We start from the raw sequence: 11,599 nt of genomic DNA, 5'->3' as shown, positions 1-11,599 counted from the left end.
TGCTGAGGAGCAGTGGTTGGTTACTCGGCTCGGAGGCGTCTCCAGGAGGTGGGGGCGTTCCTAGGAGGACTCAGGCAAACCTATCCCTAAAATGGCCGCCATCAGAGTTTTTACAGATTACTCAGAAATACGTGAATGTGCCAAGGCAACACTTCAGCCATGTTTTTAATGAGGGAGTAACAGAATAACAGGATGGAAAGCTGGAAAAAGTCCATTTTGCAGAATACCCCCCCTTTAAACATAAAAAACATCACAAATATAACGTGAATAAACCACTCATGAAAAAGACAAACAAATGTTGAATTAAATCCTGACCTTCAGAATAAAAGCCTCCAGACGTTTGGATCGTGTGGATTAAACTCGTTTCAGCTGAAATAATGAAACAGAAGTTCTTTAACGGAGCTCGTGTTGGTTCTGTTTCCTGGTTCCGTTTCCTGGTTCTGTTTCCTGGTTCTGTTTCCTGGTTCTGTTTCCTGGTTCTGTTTCCTGGTTCTGTTTCCTGGTTCTCGCCGCCGTGTCTGATCGTTCAGGCGTCGGTGTCAAACTAAGGGACGGCCCTAATTTTATTCTGAAGTTTTAATATATTTCTCACGTTATGTTTGATACCAGGACAGAACCAGGAAGCAGAACCAGGAAGCAGAACCAGGAAACAGAACCAGGAAACAGAACCAGGAAACAGAACCAGGAAGCAGCAGAACCAAAGCCTCCTCAGATCTCAGACCTCCTGATCTTCTTCTCATTTGTCGCGCTCGCCTCTGACTTCATTCCAAACTCGCCGCTCGCTCGTGGCCGCGCCCCTGTGGGAGGAGCTTGTGTGTGTGTGTGCAGAGACGGCCCCGCCCCCTCGCCCCCCGGCCCCGCCCCCTCGTCCCGCAGTGACCTCGCTCTTGCATGCCGCTGAACGCCGGCGTCCGTGATGCTTTGTCGTGTGGCATGTGGCCGTCGTCGTGGTAACGCTCCTCCTGTACAAACTCCTAAACGGTTTTGTTTTTGACGCTTCCAGGGTTTTGTTTCAGCTCTGACGTCACAACAACACGACTCCTCCTGCTTCCAGACTCGTTTCTAGCTCTCGTAAACTCTGTGTCCTTTATATCCGGCAGCTTCCACCTCGTCAGGGTTTAAGGGGAGACACTACAGGCAAAACTAAAAAAAAATCAGTTTTCAGGTTTTGGGCCACATTGGTCTCTGAACATACAAGCTTTCACCCGGAAACAGAAAACATGCCTAATCTTCACAATAACATGTTTAAATATTGCTCTGATTCAATGTTCCCCCATAGACTTATATGGGAGAACGCAATTTCAAGGGCCTTTTTCTCCAAACACATGTTTCTGTCATTGTGGCGACACTATGTCCACGTCAGTCGGACCTAAAGACTTCACATTTTCCAGCCTTGGACTGAACAAGATTTGGAAGATTTTTTCAGAGGGATTTTTTATTATTTAATCCCTTAAGCCCCATTTATTGAGTTTTGAATGTCAAAAAACAAGGCGAAAATTACATTTTTACTAATTTTTCCACTAAAAAACAGCTTATTTTAAAACTAAACAAGAAATCCTAAATCCCCTGTGAGAAAGTCTTGGCAACTCATTCATCAATAAAATGAAACCATAAATTTGAATGTAGCTCTGTTCATTATTCAGATTTCGTCGCGGAAAAGATGAGAAATTTGGGGCATTTTTAGGCATAAAACACCTTGTTCTTATATGAAAAGATAAAATGACAGAAAACTTGCCATGTATTTTTTCCTCACATTTATGCCAGTGATCGACAGCAGCAGTTTCACATTGATATCTGTAAATATAAATTTTTTTTCCCTATTCACCTGCAGTGTCTCGCCTTAAGTCACAGAATTAATGAGTTAAAACGACTCATTAATTCATTGATTGATTGATTGATTGAATATTTTATTTCGAGCTACACAAAACAGACACAAAAGCGAGAAAAAACAATAATAATAATTACCAAAAAAACAGCATTCTAGCTCGAAAAGGAGTGGGAAGAAGACAAGCTTATTAACTCCCACCCCCTATTCCCCCTATTCATTAATCATTAATGAAAAAGATCCAGGTTTGACCTTGACCTGCAGTCTGGCCCCGCCCACCTGATGGCCCCGCCCACCGACACTTGGGGGAGTGACTAAGTGACTAAACCGAAGCAGGTTTTAGTTTTTGTGACGTCAGAGCGACGCTTTGCACGAGCTCAAATGTCCAAACTGAAGCGACCCTCCCAGGCCCGCAGGCCGCTGTTTGAGAACCACTATTTATTACTTTTCCCGCAGCAGAAGAGCCGGGCCTGGCTCCTCGCGTTCCTCTGATTGAAACTCGGTGCTTCTCTGTCTGCATGAACCTGATCTGTGGAATATTCCAGCTTTAAGTTCATTCCAAACGAGTCTTAGCGGCTCCAACGCCAAACTCCTGAACCTTCCTTTTCGTGTTTTTGTGACTGTGGATGTAAATACGTGTGAGTGAACCTGGAGATCCTCCTGAACCTGGAGATCCTCCTGAACCTGGAGATCCTCCTGAACCTGGAGATCCTCCTGAACCTGGAGATCCTCCTGAACCTGGAGATCCTCCTGAACCTGGAGATCCTCCTGAACCTGGAGATCCTCCTGAACCTGGAGATCCTCCTGAACCTGCAGCCGCTTCAGAACCTGCTTCACTTTCTTTCAAACATTCCAGTTTGTTTCGTTTCACGTTTGTGACTCAAGTTTATTTTTCTATTGTTCAGATTTTACTGTAAAGTTGAGAAAAACCGACCTGTAGATACAGAAGGGGGCGGGGCTTTGCCAGGGGGAGGAGCCTTTTTATGACCAAATATAGATTTATTTATCAAAGTCCAGTCTAAATCGGGTCCATGTGGATGTTTATTCACAGCAGTCGTAGCTAGCGCTAGCTCACATTAGCATTAGCACGAGGCTAAAGCAGCATCATGTTAGCATTCTCTGTTGTTTATGTATTTATGGGCAGTTGAACCACTTTGCTCCATGACTTTGCTGAATTATGAATCGACTTTTCTACTAAATAAAGACACATTTGTTAAAGTAGTTTTTGAAGAATTACAGAAAGTTTAGTTTTTTTCCTGAACTGTTTTCAAACGTGACCAAATATGGGCGAATCCAGGGACGCCGTCTGTATCTATCCTCCCACAAGCACCGACTATACATCATTACAGCTGCACCGTCCGCCATGTTGGATGTCGGCCATGTTGGATGTCTGTCATGTTGGATGTCGGCCATGTTGGATGTCGGCCATGTTGGATGTCCATCATGTTGGATGTCCGCCATGTTGGATGTCCGTCATGTTGGATGTCCGCCATGTTGGATGTCCGCCATGTTGTATGTCCGCCATGTTGGATGTCCGCCATGTTGGATGTCCGCCATGTTGGATGTCCGCCATGTTGGATGTCGGCCATGTTGGATGTCCGTCATGTTGGATGTCGGCCATGTTGGATGTCGGCCATGTTGGATGTCCGCCATGTTGGATGTCCGCCATGTTGGATGTCCGTCATGTTGGATGTCCGTCATGTTGGATGTCGGCCATGTTGGATGTCCGTCATGTTGGATGTCCGCCATGTTGGATGTCCGCCATGTTGGATGTCCGTCATGTTGGATGTCGGCCATGTTGGATGTCCGCCATGTTGGATGTCCGCCATGTTGGATGTCGGCCATATTGGATGTCCGCCATGTTGGATGTCGGCCATGTTGGATGTCCGTCATGTTGGATGTCCGCCATGTTGGATATCCGTCATGTTGGATGTCGGCCATGTTGGATGTCCGTCATGTTGGATGTCGGCCATGTTGGATGTCCGCCATGTTGGATGTCGGCCATGTTGGATGTCGGCCATGTTGGATGTCCACCATGTTGGATGTCGGCCATATTGGATGTCGGCCATATTGGATGACACAACGGGAATCTGACTTTTCTTTCACTTCGTCCAAAATCTCCTCCAGTTTCTCGTAACAGGAAACGTTAAAGTCCAACAAACCTGGATAAACTTTACACATTTTTTTACCGTAAATGTATTTATTTGAACTTAAACATCCTCCAGTTTCACAGATTGATGTTTCTCTGGATGAAACTGAGAAAACTAATAATCAAACCTGATCCGTGTATTCCCTGATCATGTGTTTTATTAACTGAGACTCTGGCGGAGACGCGTGAGTCACTTTAGCGCCCCCAAAGGGAAACGTCTGGTACTGCAGAGCGTGGTCTCTCTCGTGGCTGCCCCCTGCTGGGCTCTGAAGCGGCTGCATCGTCCCCTCTGTGTGTTTGAAACCTGTGTCTGTCGTACAAAGTGTTGTGAACTTTAAATACTGTATAATGGAAGGCAGAGGCGGACACGGCGCCCCCTGCAGGCGGTGGCCAGTTCAGCTGTTACAGGGACCACAATCCCGTCTGAGTCTTCTCTGTGTGAATCCTCCGCTCACACAACCCGGTCCAGTCCAGGACATGGGTCTGCAGGGGGCGCTGTCCGGGCCTCTGTCTGAACAGCGCCCCCCGGGTCTGCAGGGGGCGCTGTCCTGGCCTCTGTCTGAACAGCGCCCCCCTGGGTCTGCAGGGGGCGCTGTCCTGGCCTCTGTCTGAACTGGAATGACGTTATTGTTACATTAGTGCCTTTTACATTTCATCAGCTTCACTTGAACTTCCTGGAAATAACGGAGACTCATTTATTTTCTTTTATTGTACTTATTTTTTTACAAACATAACGAACGCTCTGTATCCGCCGTCAACTTTGATATAAAACATTCTGGCCAAAAGTCCGTCCGGCTCCTGTGGTTTTTCATGTTTCTCATAACACACCCCCCGGAGGACCAGAGGGTGGTGTCCAGCAGAGGGCAGTACAGACCTCCTCCTCCTCCTCTTTAGTTTTTCAGTGACAGTTTTCTTCATACTAATCCCTGTTAAAGAAGAAGTTAAATATCTTGGAGTTAAAATGGTTAAAGATGAAAAACAAAGAGAGGAACTGAATATGAAAGAAAGAATTGATCAAATACAAAGATCCTTAAACCACTGGCTCATTAGAGCTTTGGATCTTTGGCCGTAACTTATTGTCCAAGGCTGAGGGTAAATCCAAACTGATACATCCATGTCAATCTCTTTACATTGCTCCTAAAAACGTGAGGAAAATCAACTCCATAATGGGCTCTATGCACAGTGACCCCACGTGATTTCCGCCTGGACAGTCAGCCAGAGGCTGTCCTTCCTGTCTGTTATCTCTTCCCATTAAACATGAGCAGGTCCCACAGAAATGAAGCAATAGCTTAAGATTTGGTAAAGGACAGAGAGTAAAAGTCCAGATGTGACGGAGCAGGTTAGAAAATATTACGTGAGACGCAACGACTTCACTGGAGGAAACTCCGTGTTCATAACGGTGGATGTTTTTGTCTTGAAGCTAACGCGGCTAACGCGGCTAACGCGGCTAACAAGGCTAACGCGGCTAACGCAGCTAACACAAAATAAAATTAGCGCAAAGTTTTGAACGAGCTGCGCAAAAAAGAATGGTCCTGTTAGTTTAAATAATATTGACTTGTTTACATGTTATATTATCATTTTTTAGCACTAGCCTTTAGCTCTAAGATAAAGCTCCGCCCCTTACGGCAGCTGGCGTTTCCTTTGGGGCAGATTCACAGTGAACATGATGTTTGTAACACGTTGCTGTGACTCCATCAGTAACTCGTCCTTCACCAGATCCTGAGCTTCTCTATATTTGTGTGGGAACCTGCTAATTGTGAAAGTAAACGACCAGCGACAGGAAGTGCTGCGTCTGGCTGACTGTCCAGGAAGACGTCACGTGGGGAAACTGTGCATAAGCCTATGGAGTTGATTTTCCTCACGTTTTTAGGAATAAAATAAGGAATAAAATTGGTATATTATACAAATTTACTATGTTAAAAAATCTCAATTGGTCAAAGATTACAATGGGGGGGGGGGGGGGGGGGATCAAAACAGTGGATTTTGAGGCAATGTTTGTAACATTTAAAATAAAATGGTTGAAAGAACTTGTATTGAAGCCAGATTCAATACGGCATCACATTCCAAAAAGTATTTTCAAGTAGTTTGTCGGGTTAAACTTTCTTTTGAAATGTGACTTTGAAATCTCTAAACCACCTTTTAAGTGATCTGAGTTTCACAAACAAGTTTTACATGATTGGAAAATGTTTTTTACCCAGAACTTTACCCCTCATTGCGCCACCTTGTGGAATAATAGAGGAATTGTTCAAGGTTCAAGGTTCAACTTTATTAATGTCCCGAAGGAAATGATTCTGCAGCAGGAGTCCACACATAATAAAGCAAAAACAAACAAACAAAACACAGTGAGACGATTGTGTTTGGGACAAAGATCCTCCAGTCACAGCATCATCAGTCCGGCTCTGGAGCTCAGAGACCTTCAGCAGAAGATCAAAGCTGAGAGACCTTCAGCAGAAGATCAAAGCTGAGAGACCTTCAGCAGAAGATCAAAGCTGAGAGACCTTCAGCACAAGATCAGATAAAGCCTCATCTGCAGCAGCTTCACTGAGCAACATATGATCATTTACCTTCTCAACAGCCTCTGGAGTAAACGAGGCCCGAACAGTTCCAGTACAGGACACTCTGAGCCTGCGTCCGGAGGGGAGGAGGTTCAACTCCTTAAAAAGCGGATGGTCCGGACACTCCAGTATCTGTCGGGCTGTCGGGGTTTTATCAAACAAAACGTCTTTGTTCAGCCAGCTTTGGTTTGACCGAGGCTTTATCTTTGTACATCACATTTTGGAAATAAACGGTGACATTTTACAGATACAAGAACTAAAAAACACATTTCATTTTCAAGGTTCTCTCAAAGAATAAAGGAAAATCTGTAAATTATCCCATTGGCTTCGACGCAGCTGATCAAAAACATATATTTTTCTACCGTCCAAATCAAACTTCCACATTTAAAAAGAGGAGAATTAAGCCTTACAGAAAAACAACAAATCTCTAAATAAAGCTTTCAAAGAACAGATCTGTCATGATTATGATGGAGATAAAACCTAAAATATTACAAAATCCAACAATCTCAGAAAAACATTGGACATTTATATAATGGCCGATCACACCCAAACTAAAAGAAATGCAATTTAAAACTCTTCATAATCACTGTCCATCTGCGGAGACATTAAAGGTAGATTTGGTTTTGACCCTTGTGATTCTTGTCATGAAAATCCAGAACAAACATCGATTCTTCTCTGGCCCAGTGAGGGGAAAGTTCTGGCAGGACGTCCAGCTGGTTAAATAAATAAAAGACATTCTTATCTATAATTCCAAACTGACGAGAGACATTTCACTTTTAAATAACCTTATCATCATTATGGGTAAAAACCACATTCACAAAAATAAATGGAAAAAAACAGCTAAAAATGTGCGATGCTGCTGCAGTTGAAATGTTTCTGATCCTGTAACACATTATTTATCTGAGAACAAAGCCTTGTTTTAAGAGAGTTCCTCCGGGTGCAGTGACCGCCGGTGTCCAGCAGAGGGCGGTACAGACCTGCTCTGCTCCTCCTCTTAGTTTTTCTTCATACTGAACTTTTTACTTAAGTAACAATAATTTAAAAGAATCTGTTTCTTACTCGAGTAGAAGTGTAACGTATTGTAACTGAGGCCTTTGTGAGTAAATCTTTAAGTAACTGAACTCACAGTACTCGAGTAACTGAACTACTCGAGTAATGTTTTCTCTGTTACTTGAGTAAATAGTTCATAGTTTCTCTGTTCCCGAGCGTCATGTGCTCATTTAAACTCTAGCTGCTTTACCCAAATCTAGAAGCTCCCGGACATCCTCACAGCCTGCAGGCCACAGTCGGCTTCATTTGAAAGCTAAGAACTGCAAAGCCTTTCCCTCACGTTTTTGTCGCTTTTCAAGAAGCTTTTATATTTGGGTAAAGCCAGATGTGCTCGGTTCAGGCGGGAGTTTAACCTCTGACCATCAAAACCAATCCATATTTCCTCTTTGCCACTTTTTATCTCCCTGATGAGTTTTTGTCACTTTTGTGTCACCTTTTTTACTGGATTTTTGTCATTTTTTTACTGGATTTTTGTCATTTTTTACTGGATTTTTGTCTTTTTTTTGTTGGATTTTTGTCATTTTTTTACTGGATTTTTGTCATTTTTTGTTGGATTTTTGTCATTTTTTTACTGGATTTTTGTCATTTTTTACTGGATTTTTGTCACTTTTTACTGGATTTTTGTCATTTTTTTTGTTGGATTTTTGTCATTTTTTTGTTGGATTTTTGTCTTTTTTTTACTGGATTTTTGTCTTTTTTTTACTGGATTTTCGTCATTTTTTTACTGGATTTTTGTCACTTTTTTGCTGAGTTTTTGTCATTTTTGTCGCTTTTTTTAGTCACTTTTTAGCGTTTTTGTTGCGTTTACATCCTCATTTCCTTCTCGTTTTTTGCCTCTGTTTAGAAGAAGCTTTTAGATTTGGGTAAAGCCAGATGTGCTCGGTTCAGGCGGGGGTTAAGAGGTTAAGAGGTGAAGGGAGGAGTCTTATAATGAAGTCAGTGTGTGACGTCACTGACGCCTCTGAGACCGTGAGAACGACCTGCAGTTCCTCCCGTGTCCGGCAGAGGGCGCCGCTGTTTGTCTGGAGCTGAAATGATCCTGATCCTCCTCCCTCCCCGGGGCCGCCCCCCTCTCCCTCCCTCCCCTCCCTCCCCCCCACGGGCCCGCGGGCCGTGCCTTTGAAACCGGAGAGGCTCGGGAGCGCGCACATGACACCGCGCACAAACCAAACCCTCAAACAGAAGCTGATGAGGCGGAGTGAGGAGCTGCTGCTGCCGCGAGGACAGGCGGCGCGAGGACACCGGGCACACACCGGGCACGGGACACACACCGGGCACACACCGGGCACACACCGGGCACGGGCTGCAGCGCGCACGGCCGGACTCACGCGCTCCGGACTCCGCTCAGGTCAGTCTAAACTTCACCTCATGTTTCCATTTGATCATGTGTGTGATTAAACCTGACGTAAAGTGACGTCACCTGACGCACTCGGAGACTTGTACCGCAGAGGTTCATCCACAGAGAACATCTGCACTGAAACCTTCACATGTTCCTGATCCTGGACTTTAAAGCTTCATGTGGTTAAAACTGAGCTGGAAATGAGTTAAGGCAAAACTGCTGGTTTCATATTATTATGTGTTTATACAAGTTGTGTTTGTTTAACCCCTTAACTCCCGCCTGAACCGAGCACATTTTCTCCAGTTTGGCTTTACCCCAATCCAAAAGCTTCTGGAAAAAAAGGTGTCAAAATAGCAACAAAACTGAGACGAAAACAATGATGGAAATGTGACAAAAAAGTGACGAAAAATGGATGAAAAAGAGGCAAAAATGTCACAAGAAATTGACAAAAATGGACAAAAATTTGGTTTAAAATTGACGAAAAAATATATGAAAAAAATGGACAAAAAATGGACAAAAAATGGACAAAAAATGACACAAAATGGACAAAAAAATGACAAAAAAGTTACAAAAATGAGTCGAACGCCCAACAAAAAAATGATGGAAAAAAAAGTGATGACGTGAGGAGAAAGCTCCCCTCGGTTCAGGCGGGAGTTAAGAGGTGAAATAACATTTAAAAGTATTTGTTTAATGTATTTGTAGTTTCTCTGTATAAAAGTGTCCCTGTCGTTCAGCACAGCTTTATGTGACTCAAGGCAAGTTTAACTGTAGAGCACAATTCATACACGAGGCCATTCAAAGCTTCACAGTTGCATAAATACAAGGAAACAAATAGAATCAATAAAAACATCAACAAAAAAATTAATCAATTACAGTAAGAGGCGAGAGTGCAGATAAAATACTTTCAGTCATATTCATTGGTAAAAAGAACTGTTTTCAGCCTGGATTTGAACATTGTCAGAGTCGAGGCCTGTCTCACATCCTCATGAAGACTTTTCCAGATTTTAGCTTTAGCCTCACCGTGTTTAGTCCTGACTCTGGAACCACCAGGAGGCCCCTCCCCTCCCTGAGATGGTTCATACGGCTGTAACATGTCAGAGATGGACTTTGTAAAGACTTGTAACAAGCAGAGCTGTTTTAAAGTCTATTCTCTGAGTGACAGGAAGCCAGTGCAGAGACCGGAGCACTGGACTAATATGGTCGTGTTTCCTGGTTCTTGTCAGGACTCGAGCAGCAGCGTTCTGGATGAACTGTAGCTCTGATAGCTCGACTCACATTAGCTTTAGCACGTGTTAGCATGCGGAAACATTTACCTTTAAAATGAATTAAAAACTTTTATAATAAAAAGTTTTTCCAGTATTTACATTGGCCGTACCTCCTGACACAGGTTCATGTCCACAGAGTCATTTCCATTAGAAGGAAGTGCGTCACAATCTTCTTCATTATTATTATTGAATGAGTTCCTTTGAGGCCGTTTTGGAGCCTCCTGTGATGAAGTGAGATCTTTATGAGACAGAGTTTGATCTCATGTGAAATAAAGATCTTCTTCTTCTTGTCCTCACAAAGAAAAAGTAACAACACTTTGAGAACAGAAAGTAAATGCAGAGGCCGAGGAGACGTTTCTGTTTCATGTGGAGAATCCAGCTGTGACCCTGAACCTCGTTACCGTGGAGACGGAGCGACACGTGAGACGTTCAGGCTCTGAATCACTGTGTTTAGTCTCATAAAGGATCATCGGTGATGTTCTCCATAAACATGACCTTCTGAATCCTCCTCCATTACATCCAGCTCAGCTCAGAGGAACGCTGAGAGCAGATCACAGTGTGGACAGATGTTTGAGCTGGAGGTGTTTGAGCTGCAGGTGTTTGAGCTGCAGATGTTTGAGCTGCAGGTGTTTGAGCTGCAGGTGTTTGAGCTGCAGATGTTTGAGCTGCAGATGTTTGAGCTGCAGGTGTTTGAGCTGCAGGTGTTTGAGCTGCAGATGTTTGAGCTGCAGGTGTTTGAGCTGCAGGTGTTTGAGCTGCAGGTGTTTGAGCTGCAGGTGTTTGAGCTGCAGATGTTTGAGCTGCAGATGTTTGAGCTGCAGGTGTTTGAGCTGCAGGTGTTTGAGCTGCAGATGTTTGAGCTGCAGATGTTTGAGCTGCAGGTGTTTGAGCTGCAGGTGTTTGAGCTGCAGGTGTTTGAGCTGTTTGAGCTGCAGGTGTTTGAGCTGCAGCTGCAGATGTTTGAGCTGCAGATGTTTGAGCTGCAGGTTCTTCATGACGTTCATGATCAGATCTTTATGGACTTTACAGATCCCAGAAGCTTCTAGAATGTCCAAATATCAGATGAAGTTCCTCCTTTAGAGTTTCTCTCTTTAGATCCGAGTTTTGATGGTTTGTTTTTCCAAGGACAGGATTTAAGGCTCACTTTGTTTCACCAAATATTTAGGATTTTTCTCTTTATTTTTTTTCAATATAGTCAAAAACATTCCCAGTATTTCCCCCATTTTCCCCCATTTTCCTCCATTTTCCTCCATTTTCCTCCATTTTCCTCCATTTTCTCCCATTTTTTCCTTCATTTTCCTCCATTTTCCTCCATTTTCTCCCATTTTTTCCTTCATTTTCCTCCAATTTTCCTCCATTTTCTCCAATTTTTCCTTCATTTTCCTCCATTTTCTCCCATTTTTTCCTTCATTTTCC

Source organism: Gobius niger (assembly GCF_951799975.1).
Source record: "Gobius niger genome assembly, chromosome: 11".
NCBI classification, from domain to species: domain Eukaryota; kingdom Metazoa; phylum Chordata; class Actinopteri; order Gobiiformes; family Gobiidae; genus Gobius; species Gobius niger.
The sequence above is the reverse complement of the archived record's forward strand: the minus strand, read 5'-3'. Positions refer to the sequence as shown.